General features: G+C 38.1%; 1 protein-coding gene across 5 annotated transcripts in view; it reads left to right on the top strand.

The window, feature by feature from the left end:
* The first annotated feature begins 1,288 nt into the window (after nucleotides 1–1,288).
* Nucleotides 1,289–22,335, top strand: part of fam13b (family with sequence similarity 13 member B) — an 81,262-nt gene continuing 60,215 nt past the window's right edge. For 4 of the 5 annotated variants that reach the window (XM_044363620.1, XM_044363619.1, XM_044363618.1 and 1 more), the window contains exons 1-2: nucleotides 1,289–1,513; nucleotides 21,896–22,043. The gene's annotated coding sequence lies outside the window, so the exon portion shown is untranslated. Of the gene's footprint in view, nucleotides 1,514–21,890; nucleotides 22,044–22,335 lie in introns of all 5 variants that reach the window. The other variant, XM_044363617.1, reaches the window with a different exon arrangement.

Below are 22,335 nucleotides of genomic sequence, written 5' to 3'. Positions count from 1 at the left end.
AGCCTTCAGTGCACAAACACTGAGAATGAACTTAACAGTGAAGTAAGAGACATGTTGTGTCCAGCAAGTTAAACTTTACCGATCAATTGATTCTGGATTTTTCAATGAGGGAAGAAGGGGTAAATGTCATTAAAAAAAAATAAAACAAAATGAGGTAATGCAACTTTTTTGTTGAAAAATCATATCAGACAAATTACTATCCAACGCAGAGTATTTTTATGTTTTAAAACATGCCTGGTGGGGATCTACATATGTAGCTTTCTTGTATACTAACTAATGATTAGTTGTAGTATGTACTGTATACAATTAGTATGTAGTATGGAATTAAGACTGCAAGAGATTTAAAACTACAATGGTATGAATCAATAAATCCACCAGGGGGCAGTACAGACCAGCTGATCATTAGGTTAAGTGCAGGGGACAGTGATATAATGGATGTTGGCAGTTAACGATAGACATATACCAGTATAACATTCAAATAAATGTCTTTTTCAGACATAGATTACTCTACATATTCACATAAATATTAATTCACACATACATATTAAGGAAATATAGGTAAGAGATAAATTATCTAAAAGTCATGAGAAGTAATATTACAAGTTTACCCAACGTTTCCGGTATCAAGCAATAATGATGGCATATTCTTTAACCACAACGGTATTAATATTGCACTTACCACATCAGAGTCACAACGTGGTTCACATGAGAGCTATTTCGTAAGTATTTTTTTTTTTCAAAAAAATTATGAATGGTGGGAAATAAATGTTTTGGACAAGTAACCTACAAAAAACAGTAAAGCCAGTATTATGAGTCTTAAAAGCAAGCCTGAGAAAATGATTATTTAAGACTGACATCAGTGAAGAAGCTTTAATATATTGATATTAATAATAACTTAATGATACTTATATGTGGTGATGAGCTTCTCATATATAACAAATAATGTACTGTATGTATAAGCAGCAGAACTGGAAAATGCTTAATTTCAAATGTGACAATATATATGTGTGTATGTATACTCATTCTTCTCATTTACTTGTAATGTGACACATTGTGTTTACACATTTTTTTAATTCTAGTAGATCTGTACTTATGGTATGTACATCTTTCTTTTTTTTTGAATATATATTTCACACTTGCTTTGGTAATGTAAACATATGTTTCCCAATAAAACCCCTTTTGAATTGAACTGAATTGAATTGAGGCGGGGTCAGTATTTGGCAGCTGTCTCCCGCTGTGTTGTGAGTGGGAGAGGCGGGGTCAGTATTTGGCAGGTTCGTCCCTTGTGTGTATGTGTGTGTGTGAGAGAGAGAGACTCGCTAAGCAACGACCTGCGGACGGGCATCCGAGCAAAAAAAGAAAAAGAAACAACAAAAAAACAGGAACCACATTAAATTCGAGTATCTTCTGCGATGTTCCCGACGTTATCCCTACACTGTCTGCTCTGATCTCGTCGAAGTTGCCGTGAAGAAATTGATGCATCTTGCTCCGCGGTCCTGTTTGTTTTGACCTGGTAAGGTACCTCGGAGCGACTGATTAGCTTCCTCTGCTAACAGCGCTTCTTCTCCTGCTTCACTCAGCAGCATCTTATAGGCTAAATGCTAGCCCGCTAAGCTAACTGTGTCTATCGCTTTTTGTTATCTGTCAAGTTAATTTTTGGAGCTGACAGGTATTATGTAAATATATCCACTGCGGTGGTATCTTTATTTTGAGGTTAATATATAAATGCACAGTGGACCGTTTAAACCGTTTTAAGGCTTCGTTTGTGTTCATCGTTAAGCTAACGGCTAACAGCTAGTAACGGAGGAAGGTTAGTTCCATCACATCTGTGGCTCCTCCGCAGGCACAGCAGGCAAACCCGAAGATAGGACAGTTATTTAAAATATATGTAACATGGTGGGATGACACACTCACAGTCAAACAGTAGCTTTTTTTCTTTTGCTTTCTGTTTTATCATATTGTGGTGTTATAGATGTTTTAAGTCTGTCTGTAGTTGTTGCATCAACAGTGTGAGATTAAACGGTCATTTCACAATCACCTAAACGGGTTTTTAACGGTTTTTAACGGTTATTGAAAACAAACAACCGTTCACAGAAACATACATCCTGTGTTTCGGATGTGCGGTTCATCAGTTCGTTTGAACTGTAACTTAAGCCGGTAGTTTCGCTTTCTATCCAGGAGTGTTGCTGGTTAATGTTCATCTTGTAGCTACACGGATGCTCCTGCTCGGTTGGTTCAAAGTGTCTGTGCTGGAATGTTCTGGTGTTTTGTGGCACAGGCCTGCTCCTGTCCTGTACCTGATCAATAGATATTGTAGGAGTCATAATCGATTCAACAAATTCCGTCATTAAGGATGTGACTGTGCTCACTTTCATTTCTGGACGCTCTGAAATCCTTTGCATATTGCATAATCGTATCCGGCCCTGAATTAGGACGATTTGGTGTCTCCATATGGTGTGCTATAGGCGGTTATAAGTATTACAAAGCTACACTGTAGTTACTCGAAGCACAAAGATTATTGCATACTCATATACAAAAATACACTTTAATTCACACAAATGCATATTGAAGTAATTTGATTTTAAAAATAAATCGCTGTCAAAAAATGTGAATTTAATATTGCAACATTGTAGTGCTGAAATGTAGAGAATTACTCGATTAATCAATTTGTTGCGGTTTTGCTGTTTTTCTTGTTTTATGTAAATCTGTAATTTACCTCTTTTTTTGACATAACCAAGCTGTATGAAGACATCAGCTTTGGCTTTAGGAAACTGTAACAGGCGTTTTCACTATTTTTGACATTTTATAGACTTCACAATTAATAATTGACAAAAATGATCATCAGATTAATTGATAATGAAAATAATCGTTGCAGTCTTACAACTAGATAACATGATTGCAAACTATCTTTATATTGTATGTGTCAAATCAGAATTACAGAGGAAGTCACACATGAAAGGGAATTCAGAAATAATACTAAAAGTTACATGAAGGGCTAGAAATTAAAAATTAATGGAAATAAAGCCAGAATTTTGAATCCAAGTTTTAAATAGAACGAGCCAGAGAAAAGTGTGTTCAAGACTGACATAAAGAAAGTTATATATGTGTCTACATAATCATATTCTGGCAGTATTTTGGTGCTATGGGGGCCTCTGATGCTTCTTTACTACTTGCTGGCTATGTGGTGTTGAGCTCTTCACATATAACAATATACCAATATACTGTATGTATACACAGATGTGGAATATGGAATAAGAACCTTTAAATATATAGTAAAGAAGCGTATTGGTAAAAGCACTCATTGTGAAGAATGGTCTCTTTTGCCATTAATTCATATGCTTTTAGATAACTGACTTCAGTATCTCAGCAACAGCAGAAACCCAAAACAAGATCTTGCAAAATACTTTCCTATAGCCCAGTAAAGTTTAACCATTTAGCAAAACAGCTAGGTTATTGTGTAAGAGAGAAAGCAGATATGTCTATAGACAGACAGGAGTAAAGGTCAACTTTGCATTGGTGCTGATGTTAGTATAACTGTTGTGGAGTCAGCTTCAGTTGTATGCTACAGTTTATTAGGAAGACATAGCTGAGACTAATGCAGTCTAATACAACGGCACTGCAGTATATCTGTTCTCCAGGAGGGTTGTGATATTCGGTTTTTGATTTTAAAAAGGTGGTGATTCAAATTTACAGTCATTTTGGAGGCTCTTTAATTGTACTATTATACTCAGATTGAAGGAGACTAAATATTAGAAACACCTGTCAGTATAATGAAATGCATTTCAATAGTACCACAAATATTATTCTCTTCATGAAGGTAGGATTTAAGATGGATTTGCTTTAAAGGGTTACACCAAAAGCTCTTAAGCTACTCCAATGCCATAGATTACGGTGTATCTAATGCATGCCTCCATAAAAACGTAACTAGGGCTGCATCGATTAATCTGTCACTTATTTCCTCGTTCAATTGATTAATCGTTCGGTCAATAAAATGTCAGAAAATGGTGATGACTGTTTCCCAAAGCCCAAGGCGACGTCCTCAAATGTCTTCTTTTGTCCCGACCAACAGTCCACAACCCAAAGATATTTAGTTTACTCTCACAGAAGACTAAATAAACCAGATAACTTGGAAATGTTTTCTTTTTCCTTATTTTTCTTCACAGCGGACAAAACAGTGAAAATGCAGTAACAGCATGAAATAGTCCCATGTTGAAATGTGGAAGACTTTCCCTCGTTTGCTCCCGTCATTAAGTGGATGATGAAGTGAAAATGTAAACACTACTATTACTATGGCTGATATATTAAAGCAAGATCCTAATCACATATGATACACCCGTTTTTAGTGTTGTGGTGTTGAGACTAATGGGTGAAATCAGACGCTGAACTAAAAAATCTAAATCTATGCCATAGGAATCTACGCTGGGACTCCTGTTTACCGTTTGTGTCAAGTATAAATCCAGCTTTATTTCAGGGTTGATGTATTAGACTGCATTAGCTTTAGTTAGGGTTGCAACAACTGATTGTTTCCATCACTAATTGTCTGCTGATTAATTTCTAGATTAATTTCTTGAATTTGAACTCAAATTGTTTTGTCCGACCAACAAACCAAACCCCAAAGATATTAAATTTACTGTTATACAAAAGCAGAAAAATCGTCACATCTGAGAAACTGTAACCAGTGAATATTTTGGATTTTTGTTTGAAAAATTACTGAAACAATTAATCACTTATATAAATGTTTTGTTATTATGTTTTCTGTCAATCCACTTATCGATTAATTGACTAATAATTTCAGCTGAGGCTAGGTGTACCTAACTGGCAGCTAAGCATATTTTTTCTGGCTAACATGACTAACTAGACCAATTAAAATCACAACCTACTAGTTTGGGTCCCAAAACTTCATTTGAAAATATTTCTATTGAGGTGAAATATTATATTAAAGTCACTCATCTAAAAATAAATCTGATTTTTGAATGTTAAGATAGCTTAGTGACAATATTAATAAGATACAAGGTCATTGAGACACATGAGATATTGCCATTATTAGCATTCACTGTAATGAAGTGTAGTTAAACTGGACCTGTAGTCCTTTATGTGAAGGATCTCACGTATGCACATACCATCAATGTCACAACTCAGGAGCCTCCTGCAGTGTGAGATAAGACTGTGTACGCAACATGACCCATAGCTTTTATATGGAAAGAAAACACGTATGCACACTCGCACACTCGCGCACAAACACACACACACACACACACACACACTGCAGTTACAGCAGTGTCATAACCACCCAGCTGCCTACAGTGTGGGATTGTTGTTGCCAGGCCAGTGAGTGGTTGTTTTAGACTCTGTGGACGGGGGCCAAGCTAAACCAAATGTGGTCCAAATCTCTTTAAAGCTGGACTCACACTGCTAGAAATTCACCAGATTTAATCCCAGTCTGCTTATATTCACACATGTATGAAAAATTTGTTTCATAACCTCAATTTAATTGGTTAAAGCATCATTTGTTGTTTTTATAATTTAGTATTTAGCTGTCGTTTTTTTACAGTGTAAGAGTAGGGTTGGGCATTTCAAGCAAAAATACTATTTGATATTCACTGGGAACTACCCCCCCACCCCTCACCCGCATGCAAACACGTACACACGCACCAAGAGGTGCTTCGCTCTCAAACGACTGTCCATAGTTGTTGTAGACGTGTGATATGCTAGCTTTATTTGGCAGAGCTTGCACTTCACCTCATTTGCGTTTATTTTTTTGAAGGAGCGCCACTCCAAACTTTTTGACGGCTGTAGTAGTCTTTCCACGTTTCTCCTGTTTGTACAGTAGCATCTAGTCCACCTCACAGCGCCGTAGCAAATACTATACTTCCGTCATGCGGAAAAGAGACGAAGTGAGCATGCTACACACGTTTTACTGGCACCAGTAAAAACAAGGGAAAATAGATTTTTTTAAGACAAGATGATAGTCACATAAAATATTCAAATGTATTTATAATTTAATGACTGTTTGAAAATCATGACCCACCCCTACAAGACAGAATGAAATAAAGAATAAGCCGACATTCACATCATGCAGCAGATTCAAGGAGTAGTCAAAGCATTGCAGTTGGATAGAAACACTGTGATGCAGACTACAAAGATAAGAGATAAATCAATATATGATATAGAAGCCCTGGAGCATCTTCTGGTGTACATCACACCAAATTGGGCAGATTCTCATGATGTGGCACTGACATGGCCCTGAGATGATCCATCAAGTGTCTGAAATAATAACAAGGAAGAAAAAAATCATTTGTGTTCATGTGTTACAATATTGGAGAAAAGGCACACAAGCAGTTTCTATTCAGATTTATACAAATATACAATATATACTGCATCTTAATCCAACATTTGGATTCATGTCACATCTTTGTGTTACATGTGTGCGATGTTTCTGTCATGTGTTCTTTGCCTGTAAGTTGTCACCCATTATTGGTGGAGTATTTGGAGAGACATAATTTTATAAGAGGCATGGACTAGAAGGACATAATCTTTGTTGTGCCTGTATGTTGCTGTATGAATTGCCGTTGTTTGAGGCTGAGTACTGTACTGGACCAGACAACCACTCGACAACCAGAAGGCCACAGCTTGAGCGCGAAAGAAGGCAGATGGAGAAATCCTCTGCCGAGCAGCTGGTTTGGCTGAAGTGATCTGAGGATGACAAGATGGTCTCAGTAGGTTTAAGGGCAGCGCTCTAACTGTACAGCATCTGCTGAAAGTGTGAAGCCACCACAGAGATTGCACAGTGATGAAAGTCACATGACTGGCAATACAGAAAGTGCCACAGCCTATATTCGTAACCTTTGGCACCATTTTCTGATAGACCTTTTGACCTTTCTGTATCAGTTAATATTTTCTAGTCTATAAAATGTTAAGAAATTAAGCATCATTCAAGTAAAAATCTAAAAGTATCCTGCTTACAGTCAAAGTTACTGTCGATTGACTGATTTAATTGGCTCGACACTAGTTACATTTAAAGATCAAATTTTCTTGCTCATTCAAAAACAAATCATCATTGCAGCTCTATTAAAGTTCTAATATATAGTTTATCCACCTCCAGGAACAATTAGAAGTAAAGTTGAGGTCAGTCAGTGTATCACCAGGTAGATATCACTCAGTGAGTGCTTCTTGCCCAGCAGGTCTTAAAGGGATGCATTGCTAATACATGAGCTAATAGATTAATTCGACCTTGACCTCAGAGCTGAGCTTTCCTAGCTTAAACTTGGCAGTAGTGCTGCTTGGCTCGGATTGTAGAGTAAAGTAATAAAGTCTGTGTTCTGGCTGCGGACCCAGTGATCCGAACCAGCCAACGCTGCTCTGGAGCCATTTCAGTCACGTTAGACCAAGAATCCTTGCTTTCCCTAGATCAATTAGAATCAAGTATTGCCTTTCTGGGAGTTCTACATAGAATTGAATTTGAAAAGGATCTGGACGCTTAAACTTGTTACTCTTATCAGTACATTTTAGGCAAGTGATCTGGTGTCATGTCACAGCTCACGTAGGTTTTGATAAATCAGTTATATCTGCAACTGACTTCATATCCTGGCCTCGAAATTTAGTGCTTAAGATGTGTTTTTGTTTTTTGTTGTAGTTTTTTTTGTAGAAGATTTGAAATCCAAGTAAGGAACTCAATAGCTGTGCACGATGGTCACTGGCCAGTACAGCTGTGCCTTTAGTTCAGTTTGTTTTTAATGGCAACGTTCTCTGAAAATTAATTTCTAGAATGCTGGTTACAGCTTCTCAAATGTGACCTTTATGTGTCATAATAGTAAACTGAGTATCTTTGGGTTTCGGACGGTTGATTGGACAAAACAAGGCCTTTGGAAAATGTCGCCTTGCTCTCTAAGACATCATAACAGGTATTTTCCACTGTTTTCTGACATTTTCTTGACAAAACAGTTCATAGAAAAACATCAACAGATTAACTGATAATAAAAAATTATTCTTCATAGCAGCCCTGATGTCATCACACTGTCATAATGTGATTCTGCTGATACTTAATAACATTGAATCCTCAGCCCTGGTCTTAAATCAGCATTTCATTCGAAACTCGCAGCATTTTTGTTGCTTCAGTTCTCCAGGAAAGTTGTAGGTTTCAGTTTTCGCACATTGGTCTCTCACTTAGGCTATATGGAAAGTATTCACACACGAGATGACTGCTCCGGATCAATTAGACATATTGCTCATTTTCAAGTGGCAGCATTTTGGCAAAAAAGTGGTGAGGTGGAAAATTCCAGATGATTTTTAGGGACTCAAATGGAAAACTTTGTGTCAGGTCTAACACCACACACGGGTTCAGCTTGGTGGCTAAGTAAAACGGTCACAACCTTACCTGCACTTAACACATATTTCACTGTTTTCGTTACTAGAAGAGTTGCGGTGAAAGAGAGAAGGAAATCTAACTAGGGCATCTTGAACAGAAAATCTACTCTGGTGTGTGTTCATCACATGACGATGACTCAGATATTTTCTAGAGCTTTTATAGTTAAGGGCCTAAGGTGCATAAATAAGCATTTGACTTTTGGCCACAGAGCAGCAATTGAGCAGCATTGATCATTGATCTCAGCTCATTTGTCTGTCCCTGTTTTGAGAGAACACAGCTGCTTAGATTCATCGGCTCATAAAGGTTTCCCATCAATAATAATCGCATACATTTATATACTCCAAGACTGTGTTAAAAATGTTCCAAACATTTAAAGGAGAGCGAATGTTAACTATAAAGAAAGCCACTAAAATACTTCAATAAACCGTCACTTTCTATCTCGAACTGCACCGCCAGTTTGCTTGGTCACTGTTTGCATCCCCTTTTCTCTGCTCATTTGTCAGCATACTCTCACAGCTGGTGTTTTGATCTATTGTTTACACACAGGCTCACACTCACAGATGGAAATGACAAGACTTGTGCTATCCTGTGTAAACTATTTGTGTCTGTGTTAATTGAGTCTTATTCAGGCCTCGCATAACAGAGAAAAGACTGTTTATTCAATGATATTCAACAACAGGCTTGGGATTTCCTCATTGATTCACTGTAGTCTCACTTCCTCATTGCACCGGCACTGCTTTCATAGAGCTGTCGCGTCTGTACAGAATATAAAGACAACAGATGGAGAGAGGTTTTTTTTTTTTTTAATGCAGCGAAGGCAGAACCGTGCTGGCAGGTATTTTAGTGTGCAGTGGTCTTGAAATTTCCATCAGTATGAGACAGACTGAGAGGCAGAGGTGATTAAGATCAATACTAAATCAATAAAGCTCAATGTCATTGTCTCAGAGGGGGCTGAGCCTGGTGACTCTGGCAAGCTCTGTGGTGGTTTGGATCACACTTAATCTATGATGCACTGATGTTGCTGTGAATTGTTTTGTGAATCACAGTATCACATGAAAACATTCACGTTCCGCACATTACACATTGCATTACTACATAGTAATTAACAAGAGCTGCAACGATTAGTCGACGAATCGATTGACAGAAAAATAATCGCCAACTATTTTGATAATCGATTCATTGTTATGAGGAATAAATGCATTTGGAATGTTTACAGAATTGGTCTGAATATAAAACAAAAAAGTGAGGTTGTCTTATATTCAGGGTCTTATGTTCATAACATCAGATATTCTTTTTGAATGGATAAAGTACCGATGTAAAACTGACTCCTACACAGAGTGTTGCATTATGGGTTGTTTGTAGCATAAATGTTGCAAGGCTAGCGAGTATCTTAAAGTCTGTTTATAGTGAATGTGTTAGAGTCAGTCAGCACTAAAAGAGTTTCATTAGTCCAGTTTAACCTGCAGGAGTTTCTGAAGGCTTGTGTAACGTGTTTTTCTGCCATGGACAAAATACGTTAAATTCATGACGAGTGAAAACGAGTCCAAAGCGTCTTCTGATGTCTCTACTGCAGAAACGGAATATGTCAAGCTGTCAGATACCACTGTGACAGATGATTAGGAGGTCAAAAAGAACAACAGGCAGTCTTATAAAATGCTAACTACCAGAGAAATGAATTTTTGACCGCTTCCAAGAGCCTGATAGGAGAGTGTGTGAGTATGTAACTATACTATGATGTACGTTAGACCTCTGAAGGGACAACTGAAATGATTACAGCCTACGTGGAGCATTACAGAGTAGGTGCTGTTAGCAAGATCACTTTCTCACACATGATAACAGAGAATGTGTTATAAACCACATTTAAATTTCCTTTCGTCATAGGTGGCTCACAGAGTTGCACAACAGCATTGCTAATGAAAAGTTACTCTCACAAGAACATGAGTTTTACTACTTACAGACTAAACGCTCTGGGGAAAATTGTGACGCACAAATGCAAATAAAATACATAACCAGAATTCAATCAGAGGTTGCAATCAAAACCTGCTTTTTGGTATTCAGAAGAAAAAGAAAGTTTGATGGTTTGCTTGAAGAGTCAATAGGCAGATAAACTCACAGAAAAAAGAAGAGGAACGTTTGTGACTGTTCACCCAGATGGCAACCAAGCAAACTTTATGCAAATGTCCCGAACAAAATGCGGCTTTGCTTCGTCTCCCACAGTTGCCAACACAGAGCTGCACTTGTTTCCACTGTAGGCGTTGAAGCTTTTTGCAATGTCACAGGCTCTCAGGCCAGCAAAGAATGGACCTTATTCTACTGTTTCCCCCTAAAGAGCACTTGTATGGCAGATCAGTGACTATGACAACCTGGAGTATAGTGAAACAGAGCTCAGGCTACAAGATCACCCGTTGAGAGAAACTTCCTCCTCGTTCAGCAAATGCTATTAAGCAGGGCACTTAACCCAGAAAGTGTGGCAGTGGAAGTGTGCAGTGGCAATTAACTGCTAGCTGCACAAGACTTTGGTTGTACAGGGGTGAAACCGCATGAATGTGAAGGTGTGATGTTGCTCTGTTGGTCTGAGTACACTGGGCTGCAGATATATCCGTCAGATGATTCAGGATGTCAGATCAGTTTGACGCTTAATTCAAGCTTTCTCACTTCCTTTTTGTTGGTTTTCAAATGTACACAGTATAATCTAAAAATATTTCTTTAAAATTGATGGTTATGTTTTTTTGTCGGACGCTCCCTACATCTTCAAAAATAAATAACGAGAAGATTGTGCTAGTTGGGTGAGAGAAAGAGATAACAAGGCCTGAAAAAGCCCATATCCCCCGAAGACATGTGCTTATTAATTCATCACTGACAGGGCTAGCCTGGGAGGAGCAGCTAAACTAGGCTAGGGCAGTGAGCTGCTGACACTGATTCAAGGGCAAAGACCGGCTTTACTGCCTCTCTTTTTTTTTTCCGCCCCTGCTCTGCCTCTCTTTATCTCACTCGCTCTTTTTTTTTTCCTTTCATGTCCTTTCTCCCCGCTACCTTTTCTCTTGTAATCTTCCTCCGTCATTCTCTTTCTGATGCCCTTTTAGTTTCCATAACTGCCTCTCCTCCGTATTTCCTTCATCCATCTGCATCTACGCCCCCGAGCCTGATTTGAACTGCTGATGTCTGCCTGTAAGACACAAAGCTTTTCTCAACTGTAATTAAACATTGACCCACTATAACTTAACAAAGCCTGGCAGGCATCAAAAGTAAATCTTTTGATAATGATTTGTAATTCATATCTGGGAATTAATAATTTTATTGTGCTTCTTTCTTGTATTAATAACTCATGAATCACTCTTACTATTTACTTACTATTACTTACTATTTACTTTTACTACTTTTGCTCAATAAAAAAAATCTCATTACCAGTTAACAAAATCATCTGTTCATAATTTACCTGTGTTATGTTTTTGCATTTGACACCCTTTAGCATTGTGGTGAGAGGGTAAGAAGACTGACAAATGACACAAAAAAGACATAAGTCAGGGTTGACAGACAGACAGACAGACAAAGAGGCACATTAGCTAAGATTCAGAGTTAGCATTATGTGCCTACATAATTCATTAGAAGAGATCGGCATATTACGTAGACCATAGCCTTATTCACTGTCCCAAAGTCATTGGAGAAAGCTACATTTCGGAGAAGCGGCATGTGTAGCTGCTCATGAATTGCTCCGTGAGGACTTTGGCACAAGGATGGGGCTGATGTCTGAATGCTGACCTGCACATTTTTGCAGATTAATCCCCACTATGCATGCCTATCTAAACTGTGATTAAGAGCCATAGTGAAATATAAAATAACCAAATTCATGGTTGGAGAGGCATAAAAAAGACAGTTAAGTACAGAGATGTAAAAACAGGTTAATGTAGCTAAGACATGAAATTAAAGACTTATACATGCCTGTTAATATTCTGCAGCTGCATGATATTGGAAAAAACTGACATTGTGATATGCAAAAATACAGAATACAGAAAGAATTTCACCAGATAAATGCAGTGTGTTATTCATGTACAGATATACAATTAACAATTATAATTTTTATCATTTGAGTACTTAAAAAGTCTATCCTCTTTTAAACAAAACAAACTCCCCTCCTACTTCCACCACACTTGCTTCAGCCCTCTGCCAACCCTCCAGAAATCAGCTCGGACTCCTCCACATTCAGTTTCATATATGTGACTCTGACACTGGCATGGATAAGTGGAGAGAACAGGTGGAGAGCCCCGTGACAGTTAACTTTTTAACTTTCAACCAGCACCGGGAAGATGTGCTGCTGATAACAGAGATACACTCATTCAGAAGCCGCCTCACGTATCTGAACGCCTGCCTCTACCATCCAGACAACATTATCTGTGACAGTAACTGCCTCGCATGCATGTTTACAGGCAGGTGATATGCAAACTTTGTGGGCACAGCGATCAGTTTGTCATGTGCTCTGGTGAAGGCATGCACTTGATCAGTTTATCAAATAACCAAAACAGGCAGCTCTCATTTTCAGGTTGTGGTAGGCTGTGGTAGGCTAGTGGGGCCTGCTTTGATTGTTTGATAAATTGATGAAGTGCACGCCTTCACTAGAGCACACTGGGAACTGATCAAACTCTGTGTATCTGTGAGTTAATTTGCCTAAATTGACAGCAGTGCGATTATTGCACATGTGCACCTTGCAATGTCAATGCTGTAACATTATATCATGCAGCCCTGTTAGCCATCATCATAAACAACCCAATTTAGCCCACTCTTCCCGTGTTATGCCCATTGATTGCATATTTACTTGACCTTAGAGTCAAGGAGGCCATCAGTCCTCACCTGTGTCTTACTGCCACAAGTCAAACAGGAGAGCTCGGTGTTAACGGCAGCCTGCAATGTGCACTAGCAGGTTTTAGATCAGCTTTTACAACAGCTAACCTTAGGCCTTGTTGAGTGTGTCTCTTTGTGGTTTTTGATAGGAGTTCAGTTTCCTCTCTGTGCACTGGTAAATTGTAGACCACAGGCTCATTTGTGAACCTTTTTTTTTTTTTTGAAACCCCAGCCCACATCCAAACTACAGTAGACTGATATCACTGTGTGTACTGTAGGTGTGCTGTTAACAACACATGAGCCAATCACATCAAATTAAGCAGTAGCTCTATATTAAGCATGTTGTTGACTTCCTGTTATGCATCTTGTTGCAAAGCAGTTCAACATCCTGGATGGCTAACTGGCCTAATGTTAGGTGTAAATTAACATCGTGACAGATTACGAGTCGAATGTAAACTCACAGTATTGTGCATATCACTAGATTTTGCACACAGAATGGCATTAAAAATGTTTATTGATATATTTATCTGGTACGGTTTATTTTCGTAGGTTTATATTTATATTTTCCAGTCGGTTGTTTAACCACGTGAGCCAAAAAAAGTGTGACACCTGACAGAATATCTCTAAAAGCTATTACGGGAACTGCCGTGTTTAAATGGACAAAGTGTGACATGCCATTTTCATTCCCTCTGTGACAAAACAGATGAGTATCTCAGTCACATGTTCAGTGATTGATGGGTGAGATTTTTATCTGTTTGTCTGTGTTCTCATGCAGATACAGTCCACACCTCTCCATACTATGTCTGTCCTCATCTGTTTTTGGCTGTGTGTTTGTTTAGATGTGACAGTTCACGCTCAAACCGGTTGTTAGGAGTTGTCTCATGATCGCTATGAGTTGTCTCAGGATCGTTATGAGTTGTCTCAGGATCATGGGACGTATTAACATTGGAACTGATGACTCAACACAGTAGGCATATATGCAGAAATGACAGGTATTCTTCCTCTTTTATGGAGATTCAGGCCAGAGGGCAGACTTCATGTTCCTCTCTGTTGCTTCAGAGTGTTTCTATTCTCTTCGTACCGTGAGATTTAAGTAAACAGCCTCAATAGGCTCACTATCCTAGAGCTCTGTTTGTGAGCAAAGAATCTATTCTTTCTTTTCTTTGTTGTTTTTAACTTGTGCAACTGATATAAATTGAATTAACTTTGATATTTTTTTTTGTTTTTTTTAATTCTCGGCTTTGGCACAGAAATCCGATCAATTTTAACTTCTTTGGAGGATTCCAACTGTCCAACCTTTCTCTCTCGTCATTTCCTACTTCCGTGATGTTGTTTGACCGTGACAGTTTGGCCAGTGAAGATAGACTATGCAGAGTTTAGCTGCTTTGATCTTTGATTTTAAATTGAGGGTTATTTCGGGGATTTTATAACATGATGCAAGTTAGAGGAAATTTGCTGATTTATTTATGACCTCTTGTGAATATTTTATCTTTTTTTTTGGTCATGCACTTTGTTTTGATGGAACTGAGGCAGATCACAGATTAATCATAGCCATTTTTTTTTTCTCATGAGGCATATAAAACTGTCATTATGAAATATGTCTACGCTCTTCCATTTGTTTGCACTTGTTTGATTTTGCTTATATCTGTGATGGTCATTTTAAATATTCATTTTAAACATGTCAGGAAACGGATCTTTTAGTTCAAAGTGAATTATTCAGGACATCAGGGTTTGTTTTTGTTGAATTTCTTGCACCAGTCCGGCCATCTTGTCTTTCCTAAATATCCTTCTTCTGTTGCTGTATATTTAGTATTCAGTTCATTTCATGCAATGTCTCAAATGTACTGAATCAGTAACTTGGTTGAATGTCTCACTAAAGTTACACTTCACAAAGTAGGACAGCTGTTGCAAATATTGAACCTGTGACCTTTCCGTTAAAGGATATTTCCTTTAACCGCCGCCACACACGCATACTGCTGTTAAGGCTTCTTCTCCGTGTGCATATTTAGAATCAAACTGAAATCTGATATACTGTAGGTTTATTTAAAATTTACCACAGCCACCACTATGGGCTGTTAGTGAAAACTCACTCTGAGTCAAGAAACATGGCGGAGACAGATTTCCAAATGTTTGCATACCATACGTTGTGCTGTCTCTTCTCTCTGTCAAAGCACCAAGAGATGATTTTTCTTACAGTAAAATATTAACTCAATCTTAAGATTTCTAAAGGATGAACAAACTGTTTAGCTTAACTAAAGGTGGTATCTGTAACATTAGTTAGAGGTGGAAAATATTAATTCTGACACTTTCATCATCAGTAGGAATAAGCTGAACACTTAACGCATGTTTAGATTGGGCTGCGTTGGTGGAAGTGTGTTGCTTCTTGTATGTGAGATGATGAAAGGCCTGTTTGTGTAAGAGATCCATACATTTGAAAGCTTATCAGTTGTCAAAACCCTGCATGAGGGATTATAATACTATTAGGAAGGATTTTACAACAATTGAAAGTTGTCGTGCAACAAATATTTTATCTGTTGTTGCGAAGATTGCAAGTTAAAGAGTAGAAATGATGCATTGTAGTCCACTGGAAATGTTTGCTTGCTTGTACTATTTTGGCCAATGCAACGCCTTGCCACATCATGTCGCTATCTTTTCTTGTTTTGTTTGTTATTTTACCCTCTGTCTTGGCACCCCGCTGCGTCAATACAGTGGCCTCATTGAAATGAGTCTGACCACAGCCTAACACTGTCTTTTTCTTAAGTTGTGTGGTCTAGCACACTTTTCTCTGTGTTCTCATATTCTCTGTTGACCCCTTTCCCTTCTGGTCGTCTCTCTTTCCCCTCTCTCATTCAGTTTTTCTTTCTCTCAGCGCTCTGCTTTAACTTTCTCTTCTTCCCTTCTAACAATGCCTCTCATTGTTGAGCGGGAGGCTGTTAAGCATGATATCTGGGATTAAGACACACAGACAGACAGACAGAAAGAAAGAAACACTGACAGAGCCGTTCTAGACTGTTCCATTACTGGCCAAATCCTCTCTACAGAGGCCTTTTAGGGTCAGTTTTCATGGTAGACGAGGCAGTGGTTTGGGAACATTGAGTTCCCTAATCTCCTGATGTCATTGTCCTCATCTGTCTTTTAAAGCTCAAGTGTGTCGAGACTGGCAGTAACAGGGCCACCCTTGCTTAAAATATGTACTGTATGTATAATATGTATGTATGGTACTGTTAGGTGCCCCGGGTTATACGTATGACAAATGGTCCTGTATATGGAAAGTACATTATAATTAAATGGAAGATTTTAGGGAAAGGGATAATGTGGGTTTGAAATGGGTCTTAAAATGACTCAAAAAATGATGTCCAAATTCTGTGATTCTAGCATCTCTAATGTGAATATTTTTATTATGTTTTTGGGTTGTCTGTCCGTCCATTCTTCTGTCCCCATCTCATGAACATGATATCTCAGGAACGCCATGAGGGAATTTCTTTAAATCTGGGATAAACGTCCATTTGGACACAAGGATGAACTGATTAGAATTTGATGGTCAAAGGTCAAGGTCACCTTGAAAAAGTGGTGATTGTGTAGTTCTTCTATGCTGCGGGGTTGAAGATGTGTATGAAGCATCCACATTTAGTATTTGTAGCTTCTTTGCAACAACATCTATATCTGAAGCTTTGTCTACTGTCATGGCTACAACTTTGTGTTCTATCAGAATCAGCTTTATTGGCCGAGCATGTGAACACATACAAGCAAAATACACTTAATACCTTTTATTAAATTCCTTCAAAGTCCTCTCTACAAATATTACATGAATCTGGACAGACATGGATGTAAACTGCAACTTGACTGGTTGGTGAGGTGGTATTTCTAGTCTGGTTTCTTTAGTCCTCTATGATAGTAAACTGAATATCGTTGGGCTGTTGACTGTTGGTCGGGACAAAACAAGACATTTGAGGACGTCACCTTGGACTGTGGCAAACAGTGATGGACATTTTTCACCATTTTCTGATATTTTATGGACCAAACAACTAATTGATTAATCGAGAAAATAATCAACAGATTAATTGACAATGAAAATAATCATTTGTTGCAGCCCTTATTGAAATAAAACAATATAATTAATGTTCTACTTTGCTAACAAATAAAAAATGTCTGCTTTATAGTTTTTTTAAATTTGTTTCAGTTGTAAGCACCCTGACCCAATACAGGAATTTCAGCTCCAATAGTGGGATTTTCTGTGGCTTTTAAATAGGCTTAGACCCTAGCAGTGCCAGTTCAGTTGGTTTTGGAAAGCACAGAGGTTGAAGAATGCCTTTAGAGGACTTTTCAATCTTTATGAGCAAACATAAGACTCTTGAATCCCCCATTTAATAAGCCTAAGTAAAGAGGAAACCTTGAAATAAAGTTGGGCTCTTCAGCAGCACCAAATACAGAGTACTGAAGATGAATATACTGTCAAGAGTTCAGTAAGAGGGGAAAAAAATAATATTGTACTGATAGAAACAAACAGGATGGGAAGATATGAAATGATAAGGTTTTAATTAGGGATGCAACTAACAATTATTTTCATCGTAGATTAATCTGCCAATTATTTTATCAATCAATCAACTAATGGACTAATTATTTTGTCTTTGAAATGTCAGAAAATAATGAAAAAAATTCAAAAAACCCAAGGTAACATATTCAAATTTCTAGTTTTAATATTAACCAACAGTCCAAAACCAAAAAATATTCAGTTAACCATAATATATGACAAAAAAATCATAAAAATCCTCACATTTAAGAAGCTGGAACTAGAGAATATTTGGCTTTCTTTCTTGAAAAGTAACTATAACAGTCAATCCGTCATCAAAATTATGATGAATTTTCTGTCGATCAATTAATCAGCTAATTGTTGCAGCTCTAGTTTTTTGGATTTGGATATGATATCCATTGTTTGACATTTTATTTATACTGTACTGTCTAAGACACAGTAGAGATGAAGGGCTTGGACACATCAGACCACCTGGGTAGTTCTAGCAGAGGTAGCATTGACTTGTAATGTATTCTTTACCATCCCTTTTGAACTTGATTTACACCCGAAAGAAGCTCCGCTAGCCATCATGCTGATAAAATACTGTGATGCTTTGATGAGGCATAAGTGAAAGGTTCCTCCATGTTGGCAGAACAGGGTATATCCTGTCTACTCCTGTTACATTGTTTGCGTACCAGTGAGTCATACAGATTTATAGGTCAGATTTGAACAAATCTAAACTCCGTGCCAAGAAAACCTCACAAGGTAGCTTTGCAGGTGAAAGCAAAGTGAAGCTTACTCTAATATTTTTATTATATTTATGACTGTTGAGAAATGAAAGGAGTAGTGGTTTGACCTCCCTACGCTGAGGCCAGAACACGACCGTTTCAGTCAGAAAGCAGGGACCTCAGTGCTGTCGGTGCTTTAGAAAGATTAAAAGACTGAAAAGATTTAATTTTGTTTGGTTCCGTGTAGCTCAATGACTTACAGCATGGCACAAACACTGCAGGGGTTGCTGTCATCTTTGGAGCTATAAGTTACAGAAATGTATGCATGTCAACCTATATATAATATATTACATGAAGCACAGAAAAGCCCTCTTATGTTCTTTGTGATAAAATAGGAGTTTCTTGAGGAACATTTGGTTCAGAACGAAATGAGAATCACATCTGCCAATGAGCAGATTGAACGAAAAACTAATTTTCCTCCCTTGAGTCAGTGAAGTCCCACACAATGCAGTAATAACATGTGGTTCGATATTAATCAAAAAAGTCGAAATCTAAAGCTAATTTTAGTATCAGTGCTTAGTCAGTCCCTTCTGCTCTGAATGTAGATTAGCTTTCTTTCATTTTCCTACCAAAAGAAAAAAGAAAAAAAGTTTAGAAGAAGCAGTTTATTGCATTACATGTGAATGGATGGTAAATAATTAGGCCTCCTTGTTTTTTTCCTTGTATCTAAAATAGTTGAAATTGCTTTTTCCTTGTATCTGAAATGTTTAAAGCATTGCACAGACTGCAGTTTTCAGGGTTTACAGTTTCTACTCCGTGGCACAAGATTTAATTTCCATGTGGTCGTTGCCAAAATCCTTGTTATTGGCTTGGTCATGTTAGCTGATTGAACATTGTTTGAGAAGCCTTTGGGTATTGTTATGATGTAATGATCTGACTCTTTCAGCGGATAAATGCTTCTAACAGGTTGGAAAGAGCAAACCCCTTTATCCTTTGAAAGCACTAAGCTGGTTTTGGCGAGAGAAAAACAGACAGGGAAAGTTAAGGAACAGATATGTTTCTTAACTCAATATTTTCCTTCCATGGCAATCACTCTTCCTCCTCAGCTCTACTCCCCTGCTCCTCTTGACGTAGAGGTGATGCACACCGCGTAAGTAGGTCGGGTGGCTTGTGTAACGTGCAACGTAAGGATGAATGAAGGCGAGGAAGGGAGACAAGAGGGGTAGAAGTAAAAAGAGGGAAGACAGAGCAGAGACGCGATGAATGAGAGAGTTGTTCTGGGAAAAGAATGAGCGCACAAAACCCCGTCCAGGCCTAACCAGGTGCGTGCAAGCATGTTAAAGACTTTGCTTGTTTTCCAGCTCAGTATTGCAAAATTAGTGTGCGACATGGTAGTGTAGAGATGTGCAACATGGCTTTAAATGTGTCGGTATTTTTTTTTAAACTTTCAAAAGATTTTTTTTTCTGATCAAAACAGTCATTTAGACCAACCAGTCTTTAATAAATGTGCTCAAATCAGCACAGACGAGCGTAAACTGTCCATCATTGAACATTACTGAGCACTTTAATGTTTTTGGATAAATAAGAAATACAAATTTAAAGTAAAAATGAGAGGAGTTGGAGAGCATTTTAAGTAATTGGATCCAAGATTTAATCTTTTTGAATCCCTTTCTTTTTATCTTTTAACATTTTTAAATGTTTTAAATGATTAAAAAAGTTAATATTTAAGAATCTAAAATGAAACAGTTTTGCATCATCAGCAAAATTATTTATTTTCTCTTGTCTTTTTCACCCTTTGTGTTTTTCAGCGTCTTTCTGACTCCACAACTCTCTGAAAAGTAGAACAGTGTTTTTAATATTTTACTACACGGTCATATTCCTATACACACCATCTCAGTCAACCGGGACAGCCTCAAAGGACAGTTTCTCTCTTCATGCACACTTGGACACACATTCATCCTGCATGTCTGACTCACACATTCACTGACATGATTGCCACACACTGGATAGTAAAGCTATTTTCATCTCAGAGCCTCGTTCACACTCTCGGTAGCCTCATCAAACACACCCATTCTTATGTATAGCAACCGAAAGCCATGCATGCAAACACATACTTACACTCTGAAGTGACAGCACTTAACAGGCTCCAACCCGAACACACACACACACACAAACACACACACACACAGATTCAAAGTGCACACATTCTGCATGGACATGTAGGACACACACACACAAAAACACATCATCGTTTTCTAGCCTGTGTCAGTTTGATTATTGTGTTTGGTCCTCGCCTCCAGCAAACTCTTGGACAGCCTGACATCTCAAGCCTTGGAAGTCGGAAGATGAGATTAGAGAGGAAGGAGAGAAGTGAAATAAAAGGGGAGAGAAAGATAAGAAACGAAGAAAGGTGGAAAAAGAAAGAAGTAGGGGAAAAAAGGGAGTAGGAAATAGAGAGAAGGACGGGAGAGGGAGTGCAGAAAACAAAATTGTGCAATTCTTTGCCCTCACTGGTCATCTGAAGGCGTTTTGTGAAAAGCTATTTTGCATGTGTTTTTGTAAGCATTTGCTTGATTCATTTAATTAATTCATTGTGTTTATTCTAATTAATTGCATTGAATATGGGTTTGCTGAGTTTGCTCTCGTATAAACGGTCTGTAGCCATTGTCAGATAGAGGCAAAAGTGGGTATTCTGCATTAAATTAACATGTTTACAATAATGCTTTTGGCATTGAGAAGTCATTGATTGGGTTTGTTCCAGAGATCTTGTGGCATTCAAACACGGTGACCAGTCTTCTTCCCTGTTTTCCGTCTTTGGCTGTTCAAACATGGTAGTTATTCTATAGAGGAAGACATAAGATTGTGTTAATTCAACTTGCTGGTAAGCCCAGATGGTATGGAAGTAATTATCTATGGTACCCACAGTGCATCTTGAGTCTGTTGGTTAGTCCAATTTCATGTGTTTAATATTTAATACATTTGTATTACTGCTCAGATGCTCAGTACAAAGGTATTCATTGTCATTTATTACATATTACTGTTCATGGCAACATATTCTGAACTAGGATTTAATAAGAACTAGAAGCAATAAGCAAAATCTGTTGCTGTTTCTGCTGCTAGAAACATAAAACGTATTCTTTCCTGTGCACCAGAACATTATTGTGAGGAACTGACACCAAGCGTAAAGAACAGCAAACATGAAAGTTATAGATATATTATAGATTGAGTCACTGTTGCATTATTTAATAATAGAGAGTAGTAAAAAACTAGATGTTGATAAACATGCAGAGACATTTTTTAACTGTTCCATCTTTGTCTCCTCACATCTGTCCCCACCCTCACCTCTTCTTTTCTCACACTATCTCTCTCGATCTCTTCTGCTATCTTCTCTCCTCCCTTTGTTCTTTTACTTTTCTTTCTTTTCTCTCGCTCTCTCTCTGTTTCTCCTCAGCGTAGCTAGAAGAGAATCCTGCTCGAGGGATTAGCGGTCCGTCAATGAGGAACTACCGGCTCATCTTCTGCCACAACCTGAAGCAGCCATAGATGGTTCAGTGGTTCACTGGCTAGGGGAGGAGCGGATAGGACACACTTTCACTGCTACACGGTGAGTACACACACGCATCCACACATGACTTCATGACTTGACTAGTTTTGCACAGCACTAAAACAACTTCTCACAACAACAAGAAAACAAATTAAAGCAAACTTCCCAGAAAACCTCTTTGTTGACGACCCGCCATGTTGACCTGCAGCTCCAGCCGCCACAGTACAAGAAAACTTCCTGTCCTCTTTACATTACGACTTCCTCCTTCTAATAGAGAATAACATGTTCACTCTAATACAGGAAACCTTTTTAACATCATATGCAGCTTGTTGAAAAATACTGTAGGTACACA

This window comes from Thunnus albacares, chromosome 10 (assembly GCF_914725855.1).
Source record: "Thunnus albacares chromosome 10, fThuAlb1.1, whole genome shotgun sequence".
Classification (NCBI taxonomy): Eukaryota; Metazoa; Chordata; class Actinopteri; order Scombriformes; family Scombridae; genus Thunnus; species Thunnus albacares.
This window is presented reverse-complemented; position numbering and strand designations above follow the sequence as displayed.